This window comes from Varanus komodoensis, unplaced genomic scaffold (genome assembly GCF_004798865.1).
Source record: "Varanus komodoensis strain SLA01 unplaced genomic scaffold, ASM479886v1 scaffold3, whole genome shotgun sequence".
In the NCBI taxonomy this organism is placed as follows: domain Eukaryota; kingdom Metazoa; phylum Chordata; class Lepidosauria; order Squamata; family Varanidae; genus Varanus; species Varanus komodoensis.
Genome location: NW_025335761.1, coordinates 37,508,859 through 37,532,501, shown reverse-complemented (window position 1 = coordinate 37,532,501; position 23,643 = coordinate 37,508,859). Strand labels below are relative to the sequence as shown.

The window sequence follows — 23,643 nt, the reverse complement described above, 5'->3', positions numbered from 1 at the left end:
ACAACATATGCAGAGAGCAGGTGTTAGAAGTGCTGTGTGGGTATATGCAACCCCCTCAGTGAGCACTATGCAGGTGTTTCATATGGCATACCCAAATATGCAAAGGAAAATTGGATGCACGCAAAGATGTGCATCACTAAAATCCAACACTCACAACTCTTATTTGTGGCAGCTACAAGCAAAAGCAACCGTCTTGTATATCTCTGCAAACCTCCTTTAAATAGGCAAAATGGGAGCATTCACCCCCATAAATAATAGTCTCACAATAAGGAGGAAACTACAACCATGAAGAAGAATGCACATGAGTGCAATAGTCATGGACTTTTAATTCCATGGTTAAACTATAGGATTTGCTACCTTAAGATATAGGGATGGCCACCAGCTTGAATGGCTTTAAAGTGGGAACAGACAAATTCATGGAAGAGAACACTATCAGTGGCTACTAAATATGATGATGATATGTTATCTCCACAATGAGAGGCAGTATGCCTCCGATGGCAATTGCTGGAAACATGAGTGGGAGAGTGCTATCACACTCATGTCCTGTTTGTGGGTTCCCCAATCGGGCATCTAGTTAGCCACTGTCTGAAGAGAATGCGGAATTAGACAGCCTCCCAGTCTGATTGAACAAAACTCTTCTTACATCCCTATGATCTGAGAAGAGTAAAGGAAGGCCCTCTGTCTGGGCTCAGTGCAAACGAGTCTGTTTTTTCTCTGCCTTGTGTCAAAGATGGCATAAAGGAAGAGAGAAAGAAGCACAAAAAACTGGGAAAGAAAGGGTGCGGTTGGGATGGGAAGTGGGAGGCAGCCAGAGCAGCTGGGCAGTTTGTCACAGTACAGGGAGTTCAGCCCATTAAAGGGAAGCAGCTTTTATGCAGCTTGGATAATTGTCCTCAACACTGTCTCAGCAAAGAGGAAAAACTGGAGAGGGGGGAGGCAGCAGCCAGCCAAAGTGGGGTGGAACTTTCTGTAGTTCCAGAATTAACCTGCATTCCAGGAGAAGGGAAAGGAAGGATGAGTGTGCTTGAAAAGGAAAAAGGACACCTAGCCCCAGTTTGTCACATTCTTATTACCATCATGATGAGATGTACACACACACACACACACACACTATATAACTATCCATTGAGTCAGGACTACTAAGAAGACTCAAGATTTAGTCTTCATGTGAATTCATGAAATTAAACAAAGGGACTAAAAGAGATCATTGCTGGACAGGTAACCCTGATGTTGATTTATGGCCTGAAAGGTAAGCTTGAAACGTTTTTAGTCCATTTGCTTCAATTTACCAGCAAACTTCCTGAATGCTCCGCAGCCAAGTATAAGAGAAAAGTCAAACATAAATGGCTTGGAACCAAGTAACCTGAAGGAGTGCCTTTCCCCATATACTCCTATCCATCCACTTAGATCTTCTTCGGGAGTCCTCCTCCAAGTGCTCTTCCCTAGTGAGATCAAAGGGGAAAGGGCTAGGAGGCGGGCATTCTCAGTAGTCACACTAGACTATGGAATTCACTCCCCAGGGATATACAGCTGGCGCCTACTCTTCTTTCTTTTAAGTGCCAGGTAAAAGTCTTTTTATTTAAACAATATTTTGGTTAATTAATTTTATTTTATTTTATTTCATATCTTTTTATGGATTATTTATTTTAACTTAATTTTGGTTAATTTATTGGTTGTGCTTATTGGTGTATGTGGATATATTTTATTACATGATGTTATTTATTATTTTATTGTTTTATCTATTTTATTAGAACCTCAATTGCTTTATTGTATTGTACTTACGTTTTTATTTTGTTTTAGCATTTGTAAGCCACCTAAAGAACCTTCAGATTATGGGATGGCATACAAATGGAATTAAATAATTAAATAAACATAGCGCTAGCAGACAGTGATTCTGTTTCATCCAAAGAAAGCATACATAAACTGATCCCACTAAGATTCCTACTGATGTATATTTTTTGTCACCAATATGAAAAGAAAAACTAAGAGGGAAAATTAAGGACATAGGAAGAACCATGATGAATTAAACAAGGGCTAGCTGATGGGTTGGGGGGTCGGGGTTAAACACCCCATGTCCACCATGTTTAAGGAAAAGCAGGTGGAATAAAGAAGACAAACTGTTCACTCCAGCAATTTTAAAGTACAACAGAGTTTAAGCAGCAATATCAAAAGATGTCTAAAAAACCTTCCTCCCAAAATAAAGGGCTAGCAGATAAATATTTAACAAATCATCTCAGCAGTATGCATCAGGAATACAAAGCCTTCAGAGGCCCCAAGTCCAAATTCCATTGCAGAGAAATTCTTGGGGCCTGCATTCCAATTATGAGTGAGGCTGAAGGTAAAAAAAAAAATATCAGGGCCAAAAACACTGGCATTTTGAAGCTTAAAGTCTTACTACCAGTAACAAAGGCTGAGGAGAGGAACTTCACACATTTAGAATGGGAGAATTGCGGAGAAACTGCACAAAAGGCAGCAAATTAGCAATCAGAGGTTGCAATAAAAGAGCATGACCATTTGAGGAACCCCAAAGGCTGGACTCGGAGGCTGAGAATCTGCAGTCCTGGTATATTCCCAAGAGATTTAAAACATAATTTAAGATGCCAGGTGACTCAGAGGAAGAGTAGCAAGGCTCAAGCACTTGATTCCTGGCACCATCAAGGCAAATCTGTGCTTGCCATGATCCTTGATTACCTGCAGTGGCACCCAGATAATGAAAGCAGAGCAAACTTCTATGAGTCAACTCCAACCACACCTAGTGATGAGAAGAACCAATAGGAATAATCCTGTTCAACCCTATGTTCTAGTCTACAAAGTCAGCTCCTGGCTGATCAAATTCTTGAACCCAAACCTCCTGGGCTCAATAGATATAAGCACTACTGTGTTTTTCATTAATCCTGCAGGCACAGGATCTCATAGGGCTCTCAATTACTTCAGAAACAAATAAACAAGACAAAACAATAACTAATGACAGAGCTATATATCACTTCACGGAATATGCTACGTGACAAAGCATCATGGCTTTTGACAAAGGAAAAATAATAATTTCCTCCCCAATTTATTACAGTTTTTTTGTACATTTAACAAAGAAGTGCCAAGACAGAAAGAGAAGAGATATGTAATAGAACTTTTTCCAATAGCTTTTGATGGAGACTCTTACATGCTGTTAGAAAATAATTATTCTATAAGATGCAAAGCATGGCCACTGAATAGACACTGGTGAATTTTCAGGTTCAATCCCACACAAATGTCCAATTGTGGAGTGGAATGCAATGCCATCAGCACAGAAAAAAGAAAAGATTTCTGATTATACCGTATCATACATAAGGAACGTATTTTGGCCTAAGGGCTGATCAGGCTCCAAATGAGTGCCTTGCTTGGCTCCAAAAAGAAAAAGCCAGAATGAGGCAGGGCCACACTTCTACTGCAAGCCTGCACACCTGACATGAGTGTCCCCTCCGTAATGCACATAAACACAGGCATGCACATATGGGACTCAGCTGGTGCCCTGAGGTGCCATTACTTGACTTGTGGTTGAGTTGCATACAGGCTTCACTCCCTCAAGGAAGACATGAAGTCAACTGAGAAGCGCTCCTACCCATCCACCTTCTCTGAGGAAGCCTGCGTGAGCCAGAAGCAGTGGCCTGATGGGCTAAATTCAGCCTGTGGACTGGAGGTTCCCTGGCCCTGCCATAGAAGGCAAACAACAACAATTCTTCCCTTCTTCCTCAGAAGAACCCAGTCTCAGTAATTCTTTATCTCACATTCATCAACACAGAATGAGACAGGCCTACTGACAAGACTGAGCAACCCTTCTTTAACCCTTAGAGGACTAGGATATTAGAACCTGCATCGTGAGGGACAATCATGTACTTATTTATTAACACAGATTTATATACTGCTTTCCAGACAGTTATCACAATGGTGAATATACCATGTCATTACCATCAAAACAAAAACACAATACCTAATAAAACTGTGTAGAAATTAATAAATACTAATCAGCAGTAGAACAATACACTACTGTGCACTGGAAACTACAGCTGGCTCAGTCACACTTCAGGGAAAGTCTGTATGAAGCAATGAGTCTTAGGAAGATGTTCATATGTCAGAACTGTAGCATCCTGTCTAAAGGCAATTGGACAATTGTATTCCAGAGGGTGGATGCTGAAACACTGATTGCTCTTCCATGGTGTGCCTCCTGTAGTGCCTTCCCCTTTGAAGACTGCAAAGGGACATAAAGCTTTCTGTGTAAGCAACAACACAGCCTTGTAGCTTTTATTCATTCATTATATTTACATCCTGCCTTTTGTCCTTCCAAGGAACTCAAGGTGGCTTACATGATCTCTTCCTCCTCTCAATCTTATCCTCACAATAACAATCCCATAAGAGTCTGTGACTGGCCCAAAGTCACCCAGTGATCCCTATGGCTGAATGGGGAGTAGAATCCAGATCTCCTGAGTCCCGGTCCAGTACTCTTAGCCACTACACCACACTCTCTCTACTAGCAGCCAGTTTAGTTCTTTCGGGAAAGGTGTTCTTTTAACAAAGATGTAAAGGTCTTCCTCATTCTTTGAGAAAGAAGCTCCAGCTGGTATCCTTAGCCCTGCATCCTGCAGCATGGAAACCATGGAAGAAAGCTAGTATTCAGAAGCAAAGGGCAGGTAAGAACCAAAGATCAAGTCAAAAGAAAGGGCTCAGGAGTAAGCCAGGAGTCAGAACCAAGTAATCCTCAAAGAAACAGGAATATGCCAGAGTTCAGGAAGAGCTTTTCTTCAAGCAGTGCTCAAGTGGAACAGGGAACCCTTTTATATTCTTGCCCAGAATAATCCAGTAGCCAGCCTGGATGAGCGAAGTTGGCCCCCAACCTGAGGTTGGCAAAAGGAGGGGGTAGCTCTGCAGGGATCTCAGCAGTTCCTGACAAAACTTCAGGGCAGGCAACAGCCTGGAGGAATTGTTAGAGAGGAGGAGAAGTTCTAGACTCTAACCTAGAGGCCTGTTGCTTTAAGACTTCCCACTAGGAGGGTTGGATCTTGGGCAAGTGATCAAGCCCTGGAGATATAAAAGAGTTCAGATCTGGTTGATCCAAGTTGCTCACATGGAGCTTTCTGTGGTGCAGCAACTACCACGGTGCTGCCCCATCTTGCCTCATTGTGCCCTGTGCCATTCTTGTCAAGCTCAGGACGCAACGTGGAGGCTGAATGTTCATTTCTTCCGTCTCTCTTCTTCCTATTGTCAATGAGATACAGCTTTTCTTAGATGAAAAAGTAAACCTAGATAAGGATGCGGGGCTGGATCAAACACTCACCAGACTCCCCTATGCTCTTTTTCACCCTGTAGTTCTCTATATGTCCCAAATTTGCTGTGGGATATTCACAAAGCCTCTGAGGTAGATTTGGGGGCCAGACAGGGAATGGAAAGAGGAAGAGGAAATTCACTCCACCAGCAGTTGCATTCGGCTAGTGGAATACCATTGGATTCAACCTGTATTAACCTATGTGGAACATCAGGAGTGTGTTAAAATTTCACCTCCTGAAAATGCAGTTGTTGTTGTTAGTCGCGAAGTCATGTCCGACCCATTGTGACCCCATGGACAACATTCCTCCAGGCCTTCCTGTCCTCCACCATCCCCCAGAGTCCACTTAAGCTCATGCCGACTCCGTCACTGACTCCATCCAGCCACCTCATTCTCTGCCGTCCCCTTCTTCTTTTGCCATCTATTGCTCCCAGCATCAGGCTCTTCTCCATTGAGTCCTTCCTTCTCATTAGGTGGCCGAAGTATTTGAGTTTCATCTTCAGTATCTGGCCTTCTAAAGAGCGGTCAGGGTTGATCTCCTCTAGGACTGACCAGTTTGATCGCCTTGCAGTCCAAGGGACTCATAGGAGCCTTCTCCAGCACCACAATTCAAAGGCCTTAATCCTTCGGCGCTCAGCCTTCCTTATCACAGCCATACATTGCAACTGGGAAAGCCATAGCCTTGACTATACACACTTTTGTCAGCAGGGTGACATCTCTGCTTTTTAGTATGCTGTCTAGATATGCCATAGCTTTCCCCCCAAGGATCAAGCATCTTTTAATTTCTTGGTTGTTGTTCCTATCTGCGGTGATCTTGGAGCCCAGGAAAATAAAATCTGTCACTACCTCCATTTCTTCCCCATCTATTTGCCAGGAAGTGAGAGGACTGGATGCCATGATCTTAGTTTTCTTAATGTTGAGTTTCAAGACAACTTTTGTGCTCTCCTCCTTCACCCGCATCAAGAGGCTCTTTAGTTCCTCTTCACTTTCTGCCATGAGAGGGGTATCATCTGCATATCTGAGGTTGTTGATATTTCTCTCGGCAATCTTAGTTCCAACTTGTGATTCATCTAGTCCAGCCTTTCTGATGATGAGCTCTGCATATAAGTTAAATAGGCAGGGCGACAGTATACAGTCTTGTCGAACTCCTTTCTCAATTTTGAACCAATCAGTGGTTCCGTGTCCAGTTCTCACTGTTGCTTTTTGACCCTCATACAGGTTTCTCAAAAGACAAATAAGATGGTCTGGTACTCCCATCTCTTTAAGAACTTGCCACAATTTGTTGTGATCCACACTCTCAAAGGCTTTAGCATAGTCAGTGAAGCAGAAGTAGATGTTTTTCTGGAACTCCCTAGCTTTCTCCATGATCCAGCGTATGTTGGCAATTTGATCTCTAGTTCCTCTGCCTCTTCGAAATCCTGCTTGTACTTCTGGTAGTTCTCGATTCACATACTGCTGGAGCCTAGCTTGTAGGATTTAGAGCATAACTTTGGTAGCATGTGAAATGAGTGCAATGGTCTGGTAGTTTGAACATTCTTTGGCATTGCCCTCCTTTGGAATTGGAATGTAAACTGACCAATCCTGTGGCCACTGTTGAGTTTTCCAAATTTGCTGGCATATTGAGTGTAGCACTTTTACTGCATCTTCTTTTAGGATTTTGAATAGCTCAGCTGGAATACTGTCACCTCCACTAGCATTGTTGTTGTTCAGACTTCCTAAGGCCAATTTGACTTCACCTTCCAGGATGTCTGGCTCGAGGTCAATGACCCCCCCATTGTGGTTATCAGGGACATTAAGCTCTTTCCCATGGACAGTACCAAAAGGAAAGTGCAGAAACATATACAAATCTACTACTGGAGTCACTGGCAAAATACTGCACCCCTTCTTAATGTGGAATCCTGAGTCACATTTCACAAGTTAATAGAGAGTTGAGCCAGCAGGATAACTGGCTGTGAATTGTGGTGGCTCCCTGGCAAAACATTGGTCTGCGGGGTGGGGGGGCATGTACCTGGGCAGACAAAGGCTCAGCAGGCTATATGTTGATTAGAATTGCTGGCTAAACAACAAAACAATGAGGTCTGATCCCCGCCTGAGATCAACAGTTCAGGAAACTGAGTGCACAGGCAAACTCTGCTTGTGGGATTCCATTTACTGTTCAGTGTTGTGAACTTGAAACAGAAAGATTCTCATCATTTCCAGTGGGGAGGCACAGCATGGTCTGTCAATGTAGATATGGCCCCTTCCATGTGTGAGACCTGAGCAGCTGCAACCATTGCCTGCCTCACCCCTTTCACCCTTCCCCACACACTCAGCAGGTCACAGAACTTGGGCTTGAATAGGATGGACGTGCAGTTATTCGTTACACCTGTGAATGAAGCAGAAGCCAAATTGCCCAGCAGGCTCCTGCTGCTATAACACCAAGAAATTGAAGTAGGCTAGCTCTGCTAGATGCTCTCGAGAGCATAGGGTGGCCACTGATGAATCACCAAAAAGGAGGGGGGTGCATTGCCAAAAAACAGGGAAAAAGATTATGCATATGCATTTACATCAAATGTGCATGTGCCACTTAGTCTGTATAGGCACAAATGTTGAAAAAGTTGTTCTCATTTAAATAAAAACCATACTACATCTCACAGTGGTGGGAGAAACTGCAATCTGATTATCTGTGTGCCCAATGGCTCTGCTGCCCCGGTGCTACGTAGCTACTGATGGGGAACTTCCAAGGTGCCTCTTCACTTCCTTTCTGAGGGTTCTTTAGCTTTAAACCAGACTTGGACTGGACAGTCCTTCAAAGAGGGCAATTGCAAGCAGCACTATCCTTTAATAGTCCTTCAATTCAAGGAGGCCCCCCTAAAATAAGACACATGGCCACCATATGAGGGTTTGCTGCATTAGGCAGCTAGGAATGTAGGGATCGCTGGACACCTTAAAAGTATGCAACACCCACCAATGTGCAACTGAGTTAGACTCAGAGAGAGTTCAGAAAGCAAAAAGCTAAGTTTCCTGTAGTAACAAGATTCCACAATCCAGATTTCTTTTTGTTCTGATACTGAGAACAATTATGAAAAGGGCCAGATAGCACCAATGATATAAAGTCACTTGCTTTATTAAAATCACAGTCAACAGTGTGAAATAAGACATTGCCTCTAGGATCAAACCCAGAATATTGGAAAACATTAGTCATGGCTAAGAAACAGATACCACCTGACTGACATAATATAGTAATGGAAAACCAGAAGTAGTGATTATTGAACTACTGTTACTGTTCATTGTTTGGTATAGCATATTTTAACTTGGCAAAAAAAAGCTTTACATATCTAATCCCAGTCATCCTTGCAATAAACACGTATACCTTTAATATTTCTATACTACTGATCAGACAAGTCAGATGAGGGATATTAACCTCCTCAGGTCTCCCTAGAGAATCCAGGGTTGAGCTGAGGTCTTCCAAGTACAGTCTATCCGACTGACTAATAATGAAAAATGTGTTTTATAAAGCATTTATCTGTTTATATTTATTTTCAAAAATTCTAGTCATCCACAAAGCAGGTTCCAGAGCAGTGTGCAGAGATAAAATAAACACAGTGACAATAAAACACACTAAAATATGAATCCGCAAAAATGAGAAAAATAAAAACTCATCAATTAGCTAAAGCCGTATCATGAAATTAAACTTTAAACCACTTAAAATGCCCAGGAAAACTAAACAACTCTGTATTGAAGTGATAGATCTCATTGCCTTCCACATTGCAAAGGCATTTGTGCACATTTCTGCAGCAGCCACAAAGAAAACAGTGGTAAACCAGTAACTGTTGCTTTGAGTGCCGCTTAGTCATCAGTGTCATTAGCTGCAGTGACTGCAAGACAGGAGAATGGCTGGGGATTTTGTTGCTCCTGTCAAGCTGTTCACTAGGTGCTCCTTCCAACTCAAATGAAATTTATCTTCTGAGTTCAGATGGCACAACAATCCATCTTGAATCAAACAACCCCTAGAACAAGCCAGGGGCTGTCTGGGTGCCTTCTTGCCTCAAAAAAGGCAAGACCCTGTAGGAAGCAGTCTAAGTTCACATAAGATGGCAACTCCGTGTGACTAGTTACACATAATTATTATGTCATGCAAAACTAGTAATTGTTTCCTGGGGAACATCGTTCCAGAGTTGGGCAGCAACAATGAAACTGTCTAGCAGGAGGATCAGGATCAAACAGAATAAAGTGTTTTTTGTGCAATGTACAAAAAATTAATGGAATCCAGCACTACAAAATATGGCAATGGTCACTAGTTTATTTGACAAGTATAAACAACTATGTGGGCTGGAAGTGGAGAAGCTGGCATTAAGATCCAGGTGCCTTTCTCTCCAACCTACTAGGTCAGTTTGCGAATGGAAGAAACAGCAGGGCTCTCCATGCTTTTCAGCCAGTAGATACATGCAGAAGTTTTGGCTGTAGGTACTTTCACAAGATGGCTATCCTAAGTGAATCACAGAGTCATAGGATAGTAGAGCTGGAAGGGGACAGAAGACCATCAGGTCAAATCCCCTACTCAGTTGAGGACCATCCCTCCATCCAAGTTAAGCCATATGGTTATCCAGTTGCATCTTGAATGCCTCTGGTATAGGGGAGCCCACAACCTCCCTAGGTAATTGGTTCCATTGTCATACCCAGGAAAACTCAGAATTTTTTCCTGATATCTAGCCAGAATCTGGCTTCTTATATCTTGAGTCCATTATTCCCTGTTCTGCACTCTGGCATGATCAAGAAGAGATCCTGTTCTTCCTCTTTGTGACAGCCTTTCAAGTACTTGTAGAATGCTATCCTATCTCCCCTCAGTCTTCTCTTCTCAAGGCTAAACATGCCCAGTTCTTTCAATCAATCCTCATAGGGCTTTGCTTCCAGTTCCTCGACCAACGTTGTTGCCCTCCCTCTGAACCCTTTCCAACTTGTCTGCATCTTCCTTAAACTGTGAAATCCAGAACTGGGCACAGTACTCCAGATGAGGCCTAACCAGGGGAATAAATCAGGTTAGTCTGGTAGGATTTGTTCTTCAGAAATCTAGTAATCATGACACTGTTTTCAAGGTATTTGCAGACTACTCCAAAATTTACCTAGGAATTATGTCAGACTCACTAGTATGTAGAGTTCTACTGTTCTTTTTTTCCTTCCTTGAAGATATAGACAACGTTATCCTTTTTTCAGTCATCTGGCATTTTTCCTGTCCTTCATGATTCTTCAAAGATAACAGACAGTGGATCTGAGTGTGCTTTGGCCAGTTCCTTTATGACTCTAGGATGGCGTTCATTGGGCCCTGAAGATTTGAACTCATTCAACCCAATTAGATGAACCTTGACCATTTGCCTATCAATCTGGAGATGCCATCCTGCTCCTTCAGCTTGTCCATTCATAAAATGGCTCCCATGATGGGCATGCTGAGAGCATGTCATGTTGCAGCATGCCAGTTAAGTAATAGTATTTTAAAAGATCTTGAGAAATAAAATAAAATCAAGGACCCTGGCAGGTGCTGAAAGAGGTGCACACCAGCTCTATATTGGAGACCCCAGTACTAAAGAATCAATAACGACCACAGGAAGCTGCAAATCCAATCCAGGGAGTATCAGGGTTATTTAACACTGCTAGTTTCCTGGGGTAAATAGAAAGAATTTAAAGTCAATATAGGCAAGCCTAGAAATGGCTAAGGAACAATCTGTATTACTTATATACAGTGTTGAAATCTATACTAACAATTGACCCTTCAGGTAAATGAGCTGAGAGTCCTCAATAAAAGCATCTATTCCATGCATACCAACAGCCAATAAAGCAAACATTCTCTTAGGCTAGATGAATGCATCAACAGAGAAGAACACTAAAAAGATGTAACACTGGGGTTATCACATGAATTGGTAGTGTATTAAATATTGTATTCAGTTCTGGCAATCCCACCCCAAGGAAGAATGATAAAGCAAGACTGTAATATTTTGCACATGAAGCAATGCTTACCAAGCTAATTCATTTTTCTTAGAAGAGACAGGAGGAAACGTCTAGTGCACAGAGAAGAATTTGAATCTTAGCCTCTCATGTCCAAATCCAGCTCTATACCTTGCTGGATCTTAACTGTTTTAAGCCCAGAGGATTCCAAATTCAACTCTAAAGTCAAGTTGATTATCAAATAAAATCCACAAAAGCCCATTTAGTTTGCAATTCATGTGAACAGTGAAAACACTGTAGTTACAACCTCAGCAGAGACCATTCTGAAGCACCACTTCACACATTACTGTGAAGGAAACCCAGGTTCATCCTCTAGCTCCCTACCTTTATAGGGAGCTATAGTCAATTCCAGAGAGCTAGAAGTGTTCCCTGATGAGTGTACTAACATTTGCAAGCATATGTTTGTCTCACTGACATTTTTAAGTAGGAAAAAAACCCATTAAATGTGTTTGTCGCATTGACATTTTTAGTGGGAGAACCAGACAGGCAGGTAAGTGCAGTTACTAAAATACACCCTAGCTAACTCCTGGTTGCTAGGGGCTGCCAAGGCTACTTGCTTGGTTACATTAAACATACATCAGCAAAGTCATTTCATGTAGCCAAACAACCAGGTTGTTCCCCCATGGTCTTTAATGGCTTGGTTATTTATGTTTTTAACTGCTGTGTTTTTGTTGCAGCTTTTAAAATGGTAATTTCAAGGCACAATCTAATTGGGGTGCTTGCAACCCTGTTAAATTGGAGAATTGTAGACATTCCATGCAAGGAGGAAGGGGCATGGAGGCAAAAGGGAGCACTTCCCTGACCTTATAACTGGGGATCTGAGCAATCCTATGGAGTGTCTAGATGGGCATAGGATTGCTGTGCTAGTGCATTTGAGTACTGGTTTTATCAGTAGTTTTATTATTTTTCCTTTTATTGTGTGCATAACCATGATTGCTTCATATCTACAGAGCAACTCATACACTGGATACAGAACAAAACGGGGACATTCTCAAAGTCAATCCGTACTTGAGAGCAAAATGGGTGCACATTGTCTATGAGTTTGTGTAAGGCAATACTAGTTAGGTTTTCAGGCTATCAAAATGTGTTACTTTGGAAAATAAAACTGAATTCTACATCTCAACTGATACAACTGATATGCATTTGTATATATTTGCTTTTTTATTATTTGCTTTTTGGCGCCAGGCCAAAACCTTTTTATTTAAACGGCATTTTAATTGTTGATTTTATTTATTGATTCTAACGACTTTGGCTAGGATGTCTCCAACTGTATTTTATTGTATTAATGATATTTATTTATTTATAAGCCGCCCCGAGGCTTAGTCAAATGGGGCGGCATATAAGTCTGCTAAATAAATAAATACATACATGCAGATTTCAGGAAAATTTGTTCCTTAAACATAACTTGCCTGAGTATAGCTGTATGTGGCAGAGAGAAACAGACTAGAAGAGAAACAGGAAAGCTGATCTGCACCTTGGGCTCCTTGCAATCTCTACCAAGTGGCACAAAGTGGCACACAATTTTTTGTGCCACAAAGTGGCACAAAATTGAACTACTGGCAAAACTCCTTCTTCAGCACAACACCCATTTTTACAAATTATTCTGTAATAAAGCTCCTCCAAATTTACTTCTTATGATCAACAAAATACTATGAGCCAGCCCTCAAATACAAGACCTCAGATGTATGAATGAGTAGAAAATGAGGAAAACAAATAACGAAGAGCATGGTTTGCATGAAGGAAGAAGTATTTCACTAATATTCCCTATTGCCACCACAACAACCCTTTAGCCCAGCAAACAACTATTTTGTGGGATGGGAGAATGCAATCTACATGAGGGATGGGTCACTCCTGCACATATCCTCCCCATCAAGACCCTACTACCCCACCAATCCACCAAACAACTGAGTGTTATGCTTGGGTGGAATTCAGGAGCTTGAACACCGGCAGTGGAACACAGTCAAGGCAAATCTTCCCAGCTCTGTTTTGAGACAGTGCAAATTGTTCTAGTTGAACATTACACACCTGGACACACAAAGCACCTGCTGACAGTCCCTCTGCCTTCTCTGAATTAAGCCATCATTGAAACGTTCTCATCTAGTCAGTTAATATTGCAGTTTGTTATACTACCATCTTAGCATTGTTCTAATACTATGGGTTTAGGAACACACATTTGATGGAGTAATGTGTGGCTCTGCCTTCAGGATGAGACAGCACAGCATGGCTATGGCTGATAAAACTGCAGTGTGGGCCTATTTGTTCTGGTTACATTAGACTGAGGAAAAGTTATGGGAAACTCCAGATGGAGACAGACACACTGAGAGATCTGGCAGCCCAGTGACAGATGGAATTCAGATCAGTTTCTTTCTAACACAGGAGCTGCAGGAGCAAAAGCAGGGTGCATTTAAACAAAAGGACAGAAATGGAAATGTAGAACATATTTAATGACAATGACAAGGGAAAATGAGATGGTACCACCAGTGTCAAAGCCAAAATAATAGAAAGCATTAGTCAAGGCCAGGAAATCATGTGATTGACATAAAGATTTTTTATTTATTTATTTATTTATTTTTCGATTTATATCCTGCCTTTTTCCTACAAAGGGCTCAAGGCAGCTTACATCTCCTCCTCCATCTTATCCTCACAACAACAACCCTGTGAGGTAGGTTGGGCTGAGAGTCTGTGACTGGCCCAAAGTCACCCAGTTGGCTCCATGGCTGAGCGGGGACTAGAACCCAGATCCTCTGAGTCACAGTCCCATGCTCTTAACCACTACACAAAAGTCAAGATATGTTGGTTTGGATTGGTTTTATTTGCCACCTGGTTTCTGAGTTCTGAGGATTCACTGGGATTCAGTCAGTAACCTTTTCTTCACAATTCTTTAAACAAAAAACCATCATCACCACCACCACCGCCGCCGCCGCAAAAGGCATGGCTTCATAGGAATTGTTTACATGCACAGACTATAATACCCAAGGAATTCTTTTTCCTTCTTGCCCCACAGTATTTCTGGTAGAACACTGCAGTTGGCACTTATGTGTTGGCAAAGCTTGGGCATGATATAATTTTGCTTACATGATTTAATTTTGCTTTTTGATTAAACATATCTGAGAGCATGGATGCAAGGGAGAGAAGATGACCTTTAGCCCCATTTCTCAACTAGAGGTCTAAGACTCTACACAAATCATGTGTCTGTGGTCATATCTACAGTATAAGTTCATCTTGGTTTTCTATGATCCCTTCACCCTATCCCATTAATCTAAATTTGGAAGTCTTTCCGTTCTCTAGTCAACAACCCCTGGAGAAAAACTACTCCAAACTTGGGTTGGATCCAACATCTGTCTTCTACTTGTGGAGGGTCCCTCTTCCTAATTTGGGGGTATTTCCCTCCTCCCCCCTCCAGCACACACACTCCATTCAGGAGGGTCTCCTGTTTTTCTGAGTAGCATTTTCAGGGGCTTAAAGGGGCCGTCAGGAAGTGCTGGGAAAGTCCCCAGTTGAGCAGTAATAAATCTGGATGAGGCACATCCAGTAAAGTGTGCTGTTCTGTGCTTTTTTCCTGTTTAGAATCATAACACCCAAAGGATGGTCTATGGCAGAGGGTAGTTCTGTTTTATCTTCTGGGTATTTTTGCATCCTGGTCCCATCCTCACTCTCCTGCTAGCATAGTTTTCATTATATTTCAGTTCACCCATTTCCCAAGGAGCTAGGGATGGCATACACAGATGTCCCCTCCTTCCCACCTCACTCCCTTTCAACACTTACACTTAACTAGTCTGAACCGTCACCATGACCAAACAAGCCATGGGGGCTCATTTGAGCCTAGGCACACATGCCACTTGCCCAACTTGTTAAGTTATCTAAACCTAGGCAGCATGGCTTGTTTAAAGAAAAAGCAATCCTGTCTGAACTCTGTGGAGGAGCTTAGGCTGAGAGAGGGTCACTCAGCGGGCTCTGAGACAGAAAGGAGATGTGAAACAAGGGCTGCCCAAGACAGAGGTTCTGTTATTAGGTCTCTTCTTGAGGAAGCCATTTGCTTGTGTAGCTGGGGCACCAGCTCACACACAGGATCATGCAGTGCCAAGCTCAATATCTAAGGCTTGGTGATCCATTTACTGGAATGACAAGTACACAACATGATGTTACACCAGTATTTGAGGAACGGCTACAATGCATTGTATTAAAAATGAAGATTTCATGCTGTAATTTGGAGGCTGAACAGAAAGTAGAGTTGGATCTACTGGCACCAGTTCATCTACCAAGAGATCTCTGGTTGATTTGCAATAGATCAATAATTTCTTACTCCCCTAGAGCTGAGATAAAACACCTTAGGGTAACAGGGAGTATATTTGTGTGTTGACAGATTATGATTTCCATTCAGTTCTGGTACTCCAAACAAATTATTGGGATTCTCTCATTCTCAGTATTTGGCCCAGATGTCATGACACAATAGACTATCATGGGTTAATTTACCAAGTAGCTGCAGCACATGCCAGCTGCCATTATCAATAAGCAAGCTCCAAATAGGAATCACTATGGCTCATCCTGCCTCGCCTAACCTGAAGGAGCGCTTACATCCATATATGCCCAACCGCCCCTTAAGATCTGCGGGAGAGGCCCTTCTCCGGGAACCCTCCATGAAAGAAATTAGGAGGGTAGGTACTCGGAGGAGGGCTTTCTCTGCGGTGGCGCCCAATCTATGGAATGCGCTCCCCAGAGAGGTCCGCCTGGCGCCGTCGTTACTTGTTTTTCGGCGCCAGGTGAAGACCTTTTTATTTAAACATCATTTTAATTGTTAACAATATTTGCTTATTATCTGGCCAGGGTGACTTCTTTTATATTTTATATTTTTTTATTTATTTTATATTGTTAATTTTAATTTTATATTTTTTTTGTATTTTATTGTATTTTATTGTGTTTGTAAGCTGCCCCGAGGCTTTGGCAAGGGGCGGCATAGAAATGTTCTAATAATAATAATAATAGTAACCATAAACAGACCATGGTTATACAAGGGTTGCTTAACTCTCAAGTAACCCCACTATTTACATTCCCATGACATGCCAAGTCATTGCAGCCCTTGGCAGAGGCATACATTTGGCACTTCAAGGGTTGATTAACCCATGATGGGCTGCTGTGTCATTCAAACAAGATCACTGTACTCTGCAGGAGGCTCCACCTGACAGAACTCAGGGTTCCAGTAAAAAATAAAAAATAAAGCAGCTCTCACAAGCCTAAAGTCTGTCCAACCTCCTGTAAAACTCATTTATTCACTAAGTAGACCCACTACCAAGAATTAAATGTATCTGAAGGGCCACAGATGACCTGCAGGAATAGACTAAGAAAAGCCTTTCTTGACTCTCCAAAGCCACCTCCATGCCAACTTTTGCACACCCACTAACACAACACCTCAGAAGTATGCCCAGATCAAAAGTGCCATGTTGTCATGGAGAAAGGGGTTAGGTAGCTGGCCTAGGTCTGCAGCAGGGGCTACATTAAGCCTCTGGCCACCTTGCCATGTTCCCTTTCTCCCTTGCAGTTTGATGCACACACAGCTGGTACCGATTTCCTGGCTCACACTCCATCTTCATTTTGCTCCAAGCTCGGTCATTTGCGCTCTGATTATCTCTCATTACCAACGACCTTGCTGTAATGAGTTTTAATCTGCCTCGTATTAATTAGAAACATTTTCATTAGCCAACTCGATTTTGGGTAAATAGCTAATAGAAGTGTCTGGGCTGCGATTAGTTATCAATAGGGGTTGTTAAGGGGGAGGATCAAAATGTGTATAGGGAGCAGCTGTTCCCCATCTAAATACCAACGAGACACAATGGGCTCTTTGCACAAGGCCTCTTTAGAAAAATCTTGGAAGCCAGACCTCCAAACATATTTTTAAAATAATCACACTCGGAACATAATCCACTGGGAAGTTCTCCCATGCAAGCCCTGCTGAAATGAACAAGAACTGCTCAAGAGCAAGTGATCCTCCAAGTGGTGCTGCAACACTGTGCACTTCAGAAGCTCCCAAACTTTTCTGTAGAGGCTGTGGGAAAGACTTGCTGACCGCTGGTGATCTCAGATATTCAGGCTGGCCATAGCCAGAGACTGCAATCCCAACAACATTGGCCAAGCTTCAGTTTCAATGACACCAGTTGGACTTTGGGACACCTGGCCTCTCTATGTGTCATTCAGTCACTATGGTGCTGAATTTAGACTTAAGTAAGTTTGGATTAAATGCCTACGATCATAAGAAAAGCCATGCTGGAGCAGACCAATGGTCCATCCAGTCCAACACTCCATTCATACAGTGGCAAACTAGATGTTCACAGGATCCTTCAAGCAGGATGAGTTCAGGACTTCCATACATCATTTTTCCTACAAGCAGGAATTAACAAGTAAAACTTCTCATTCATATATGCATTTATTTAGATGCAAACTCTCTATTGTCGTAAAACTTAATTTGGCTAACAACATTCCTGTCTATGAGGGCCAAGTGAGAGATGAGGCAGGAAATCCATAATTCCTACCTTCACAAACACCACACTGAAGGAGATATTAGAACTTGGGGGTGGGGGGCAGAGCTGGTCACTGACTTTCAACCTAATCTACCTCTTAGTGTTGTTGTCATAATAAAATGAAGGGAAGCATGTACATCACCTTTGAAACTGCAAAAAAAAATCCCAATCATTGAACTGTCCTACATCTGCCTTAGCCTTCAGTCATGCTTAAAATATTTTTAATATTTGTTCTTTGCAGGCCATCACATTTTCCGTAGAAAAGTTGTATGAAAACAAAAGTGGTCTGAAAAGTTTCTGAATTAAAATTCAGCTTCTGTGTTTCACTGCAGCTGTGCTACACTCCAAACCCAAGAGTAAGCAAACCAGATGCAAAACAAGAGAAAGAGCAGCTATGTTGCCACTGGGCATTGCCAGGCTTATGCATGTTCTAGTATCACCAGGATGTTTGTTCAGCTGAGAAATTCCTACTTGAGCAAGGATCCCGTACCATGTTTACCACATGGTGTGCAGGAAGAGGGCACTGCACCAAGCAGCAGTCTCTTCAGCAGGGCAGGTGGCCACCATGGAGACGCCAAGGAAATTTGCTCATCAGCATTTTCTCTTATTTCCACCCTGTATTTATGAACCACCTTAAAACACACTGTTTAAAAAACACTGCCTGATATGCTTCAGTCTCACAGCTAACATGTGAATTAAGTTGCCATTACATTCATTTTTTGTGTCAAGGATTGGGGCTGAGAGAAAACATCTTAGCCTAGGTTATCTCACTCATTTGCATTAGCAACTTTACTCAGGGTCAGCTGGAGCCACTTTAAACTAGACCAAAGCAAAAATTTATCAGAACACACTTTCCTAAGAAACTGTCTGGCTTGCATTTTCTCACAACCGAAGACAAAGGCCACTTTGCAAACTGTTCTTGAAATACTGTTCAGTGGTCTTTATGGTGGCAGCCAATCCCCTCCCCTCCGATACATGCATAGATAATAAGCCCTAGAATGATGCTAGGTCGGCGCAAATGTAGAGGATATAAAAGGGTGACCAGACTGCCAACAAAGCTGCTGTGAAAGCACAGCAAACATGCTCAAACTAACACACAAATCTTAGGGAAGAAATACGTTGCGCTGCGAACCCCGTCTCAAAGAATAAAGAAACAGACCACTCAATTTCTCTACCCACAAACAGCGAAAAGAATTTCAGGAGAATTTTCTATAGCCACCTGCCATCAAGAGCAACCTCTTTTAAAAAGCCATCCCAAGCCCATCTGGGATTTAGCCAGGGCAATTTTACTGCTGTGTGGAAGAACACTATGGTGACAAATTATGCCCATTTAACTGGGGAGAAAATGATGCAATGATATCCTCTGAGGTTTCTTCCTACTACGCTGGCACAAAATTTGCCTTGGACTATTGCCAAAGACTCTACATTGCAGAGGTTCCTACATTTTGGCTGGGCTTAGTAGCCAAAAAAGCTCAGCATTTTGCTCCTTGCTCCACAGATACAAAGTAAGAGAATTCCCTTTGCAACGACTAAACACAGAGGGAAAGTGCCATGTTACAAACATATGTGTATACTTGTGTGTTTGTAACAATCCCTCCAACTCAAAAGATGGATACTTCATCCCTGCAGAAGATAGGGGGTCGTAGTATTCTGTGAAGGTATCTTCCACCTCCCTCTGCTGCAAAGGACTATATCTGTGGAAGACCATACTTTCTGCTGGTCACCAGGACTACATTTCTGCTTGCTGCTGCTGGCCATTTTTGTGGCTCCCTGCTGGGACAGGTGGCTTGTGGAGACAGCTGGGAGAAAAACGATTCATGTGTAGATGCATCAGACATATGCAAATCCCCCAGTGAAGATGTTGCCCTGGTCTCACCTACAATTGAGAACATTTGTTCTCTGTCTTCATGGTGGCCTTTCCAATGTTCTGACCTCCAGTAACTCTGAATTCTCCTAAAACTTAGCCTACCAGCCGTACATCAGATAGCATACATGGGCCTTGCCTTCGAAACCCATTATCTTTATTGCTGTCCTCATCTCAGAAAGGCATAAATGGTTGGACCATTTGACCTCCCCTGTTCTCTAGACAGGGGATGTCTGTCTGTCATCATGAAAACCACCGACTGGCTCATGCTCAGCTAAAATTAATGGGGCTGAAAGGTTAGAGGACAGAACACAGGGTCATTTGCGCATTCTCTCCAATTAAGGACAACCCATGAACAATGAAGCAAAATGGATTTCCAAAAATGTGATTATATTGCATCATATTAGGAAAGTAATGGATAATGCTGATTGCCAAGTTAAGCAGTGAACCAGACTGAAATTTGAACAAGCGTATACTACAAATCACACAGGAAGGCACTCAGAAACACTGCAGCAAAATCAAACATAGCATTTCAGGAGAATGGACACTGTGATTACAACATGCAATTGAAGGCAGATGAAAATGATAATAAAGTTTACACAGTGTCACTCAAATACTGTGTAGACAAAAACATGTCTTAGAAAGGAACGAAAATAAAGCTTAAGACCAGAAACAATGGTTTAATATAAAGCCAAAAGCTAGAACTGGCCACCCAGCAAAGCTGAATTTATCACTATTAGAATAAATCATGCAAATCACACAAACGCTGCAAATGTTCTTTGATGATTTAATTGACCAAATCAACCACATTTTTGATCAACTTATTAGAATCTTGATACATCCTCCATTTAACAACAGCAGAAGCAATAACACTTTACTGGAAATGGTGTCACGTATACCAGAGTAAATAGCCTGCTATGCAGCTGCAAAATAGGACCTGCTGTAGCAAGTATGACTTTAGTTTTGTTCTGCAATAGGTGGTAGAGGATAGTGGGCAAACAAGCTGGTGGAGAAAGGGGCAGGCAATGCAAATGTATAAGAACATAAGAACAACCATGCAGGATCAGACCAAAGGTCCATCTAGTGCAGCACTCCATACACATAGTGGCAAACCTGCTGCCCTCAGGATTCCTCAAGCAGGATGGGTGCAAGACCTTTCCTGCCCAAGATCCTCAGCAACTGGTGTATGTAGGCAGGTCACCCCTGGTAAAGGAGGAAGCACCTAGCCAGTAAGGCTAGTATTCACTGATGGCCTCCTTCCTGATGAATCTGTCCAATCCCTTTTTAAAGCCATCCAGATTGGCAGCCACCACCATATCCCATAGGAGCAAATCCCTTTGTTCAACTATGCACTGTGTAAAGTAGTACTTCCTTTTATCTGTCCTAAACCTTCCACCAATCAGCTTCATGGGATGACCCCAGGTTCAAGTGTTATGGGAAAAGGAGAACAATGTCTCCCTCTCTGCTTTCACCAGACTATGCATTAATTTAACCTCTCTATCATGTCTCCCCTTACTTGCCTTTTTCCTAAGCTGAACAATCCCAGCTGCTATAGCTGCTACTCATAGGGGAGTTGCTCCAGCTTCCTGATCATTTTGTTGCCCTTCCAACAATATTTTCCAACTCAATAATGTCCTTTTTCAGGAAATGCAACTAGAACTGAACGTAACATTCCAAGTGTGATCACACCAAAGAGTTGCACAAGAAAAGTAGGATTTTGGCAGTTCTATTTTCTATTCCATTCCTAGTTATACCTAGCAATGGAGTTTGCCTTCTTCTCAATTCTTACACTACACCAGGCTGACATTTTTGTCAATCTTGCTCAGTCACTACTAGTTTAGATGCCATCAACATATACTTGAAGTTGGTAATTTTTTTTGTTCCAACATGCATTACTCTGTACTTGCTTATATTAAACTGCATTTGCCTTTTTGATATCCAACTTGGAGAGATTCCCTTGGAGCACCTCACAATCCCTTTCAGTTTTAGCCATCCTAAATAGTTTTGTATCATTAGCAAACTTGGCCACTTCACTTACTCTCAAGTTCAGATCATTACAGGTTGAAAAGCAATGGTCCTGTGTATCTCCACTGGATGCATATCACTCTTGGGAGAAGTTGCCATTTAAAGACCCTCTGCCAAAGACCCTCCATCTTATGTGCTTTAACCAGTTAGTGATCCATGAGAGGGACACCCCCTCCCCCTGGTTTTATTCCATGACTGCTTAGTTTGCTGAGGAGCCATTGGTGCATGACTTTGTTTACTTGGATTTCCAAAAGGCTCATGACAATGTCAACTGGATTACTTTGATCTATGTGCTTACTAACACTCTCAAAGAATTCCAATAGGTAAGTGAGACAAGACTTCTCCTTGTGGAAGCCATGCTTCCCCCCCACCCCCCAAGTAGGGCTTGTCCCTCTATGTGCTTACTATCTTTAATAACGCTTTCAAGCTGTTTACCCAGAACAGATGTTAAGCTAACTGGCCTGTAATTTTCCAGATCCCCTTTTTAAGATTGGTGTTATACTGCCCATTCTCCAATCCTCTGGCACAAGGGGTAATCATAGGGACTTGTTAAATATTTTGATAAGAAAGTCAGCAATTTCACATTTGAGTTCTTTGAGAACTTTAGGATGGATACCATCTGGACCAGGTGACTTGATGCCTTTTAGTTTTTCAATAGTTTGAGTATTTTATCTTTTGCCACTGTTATCTGCCTTAACCCCTCAGATTCCCTTCCAGAATACCTAAACTTGGGTCAGGTATCTGTTCTTCATCCTCTGCTGTGAAAACTGATGAAAAAAATTCATTCAGCTTCTTTGTAATTTCCTCATCCCCTGCCCCCACTTAGTGCTCCTTTAATTCCATTATCATTCTATGGCCTGAGAGAGAGAGAGAGACAGACAGACAGACAGACAGAATGAGAATTAATGAATTCTTTATTGTTAGCCTTGATACTGTTAGCAATATGCTCCTCAAACTGCTTCCTTGCTTCTCTGATTGCTTGCATCTCCCTTGTGGAATCTTGTGGTCCCTTCTGTTCTTTTCATATGGACAAGTCTTCCATTTTCTGAAGGAAGTTTTCATCTCCCTAATAGCTTCCTTGACTCTGTGTTAACCATGCTGGTGAGCTCCTGGACTTTGTGCTACCTTTTCTCACTTGAGGTTTGCCTATTTTCTGTGCCTCTATTACAGTGGTTTTTAGTAGGTGCTTTGAAGCCATTTGAAATTCTTGATTCCCCTCTTCAGCCTCTTCAACCAGTTCCCGCATTTTTTGAGATGTACACTATCCAGCTGTTTCAGAAATTTTCAAGAGACACAAAGGATCTGTGTTAATAGTTGACACAACCCTACATCATGAAAATGAAGGAAATAGAAGAATAATGTCACCTATGCATCCCCTCTTCTCAATGGCTTTTAGTTTTTACTTATTCTTAAAATGGGTTCTAATTCAGACACAAACACAGCATCGTATTGGTACAATTCAAATCCAAGTTACAAAAGGTTGGCATCAGTAAATATCAAGCCAAGGGCTCAAGCTTTGACCCTCGAATTGTAAAGTGACCAAAACTGCGTCCTGGTTTGCCTGCTTAAGATCATGAACATTGATAAACATAAACCATCTCTGTATAAAACAAGTCCAACATACTGAGCACTTTTAATTCCACTTTACTGATCGATCGCTCCACAGCTGCTTGAACACTTTATGTTCCTCTCCTTTGAATGTCCTCCGATTTGTCAGTATTTTTGGTGGCATTTAATATGCTAATGAAGGAAGAGGGAGAAATGGGATGGATTGCAATGCATCAATGAACACAGATGTCTAATCACCAAAAACTGGCTTTACCTAGAACTCTGAATGACTGTATTCTTGGGCATCTGGACAGTTTAAAGACTCTCAACATTCCTTTTCAGTACATGAGAAAACAACCCTCCTTTAAGGGCTCTCACTTTTACCTGAAGTTTTAATTACGGTAAATACACAGATAGGATGA

The 23,643-nt window shown here is 42.0% G+C and overlaps 1 protein-coding gene across 2 annotated transcripts in view; it reads right to left on the bottom strand.

The window, feature by feature from the left end:
• ADCK1 (aarF domain containing kinase 1) overlaps nt 1-23,643 on the bottom strand; it is a 146,157-nt gene that overhangs the window by 82,393 nt on the left and 40,121 nt on the right. The window lies entirely within an intron of this gene.